Source organism: Humulus lupulus, chromosome 1 (genome assembly GCF_963169125.1).
Source record: "Humulus lupulus chromosome 1, drHumLupu1.1, whole genome shotgun sequence".
In the NCBI taxonomy this organism is placed as follows: Eukaryota; Viridiplantae; Streptophyta; class Magnoliopsida; order Rosales; family Cannabaceae; genus Humulus; species Humulus lupulus.
The window spans coordinates 23,971,890-23,973,035 of record NC_084793.1 but is presented as its reverse complement, the minus strand read 5'-3'; the positions used below and the strand labels follow the sequence as shown (position 1 = coordinate 23,973,035).

The 1,146-nt window shown below is 43.0% G+C and overlaps 1 non-coding gene across 1 annotated transcript; it reads left to right on the top strand.

The window, feature by feature from the left end:
• Positions 1-534: 534 nt before the first annotated feature.
• Positions 535-641, top strand: LOC133813730 (small nucleolar RNA R71). Its single transcript, XR_009884732.1, has one exon. It is a non-coding gene; the product is annotated as a small nucleolar RNA R71 (small nucleolar RNA).
• The last annotated feature ends 505 nt before the right edge of the window (positions 642-1,146 follow it).

Here is a 1,146-nt window from a genome sequence, read left to right as displayed (position 1 = left end):
ATTGGTTGTTCATGCTCTGTTGTTTCTGTGTTTTCTTGCTGGGCCTTGGCTCACGGGTGCTTCGTGGTGCAGGTAAGGGCAAGGGCAAGCTGGACCAGGCCTGAGGTGGAGAGCTCCGAGGTGTAATGTACATAGCCAGCCGTTCGATCACCACGGTCGAGGAGTGTGTCAGGACAGAGATTACCTAACAGCTCGCTTTTGCCTTAGTGTGGCCAGTCGATGTATCTAAACGTTGTAACATTTGTAAATGGCTTTTAAATTGTCAATTTTGGGATCCCATGTACGTAAACAATGTTTAGTAATGAAAACGTACTTTTGAGACCAAAACACTTTTAATCCTAGTTCCTCTACTATTTTAGTACACGCTTTTACTTTAATGACTTGATTAGCAAGTCTGGCACTTTATAAACACACAGTGTAGCGGTCTTAGCTATCCAGGGCGTTACAAATTCACCATTGCATAGCATTTCTACAAACTGGCGCTCACGACTCGTGAGGCCTTCATAGAAGTAACTGATCAAACGCCAATTCTCATAGCCATGGTGCCGGCATTGATTTAATAGATCTTTGAATCTTTCCCAGACTTGATAGAACGTTTCATTGTCCTTTTGGGAGAATGTAGAAATCTATTGTTTTAGACTGTTGGTCTTATGGCTAGGGAAGTGTTTCAGAAAGAAGGATTTGGTCATCTCCTCCCATGTTCCAATAAACCTAGGTCTCGAGGAGTATAACCAGCTTTTGGCTTTGTCCTTCAAGGAGAAAGGGAAGAACTTCAGTCGCACAACATCGGCATTTTCGTCTCGGTTATAGAACGTGGCTACTACCTTATCGAATTCTCTGATATGCACGTATGGGCTTTTGTTTTCCATTCCATGAAATGTGGGCAAGAGTTGAATCATACCAGGTTTAAAGTCTAATGCGGGCATATTAGGAGGGAAGATAATGCATGAAGGCGTGGAAGTGCGAGTAGGATGGAGATAGTCATTGAGAGTTCTTGGTTGGATTTCATCATTGCGAGCCATTACGAATGGATTATTATCAGCAAAAGTTTGTGGAGAAGTAGGATTGGTGGAAGGAGTTCCAGAAGGAGTGGTGGATGAATTGGAAGAAGCTTCACTAGAAGTTTCGTGATGATTCATCCACTCT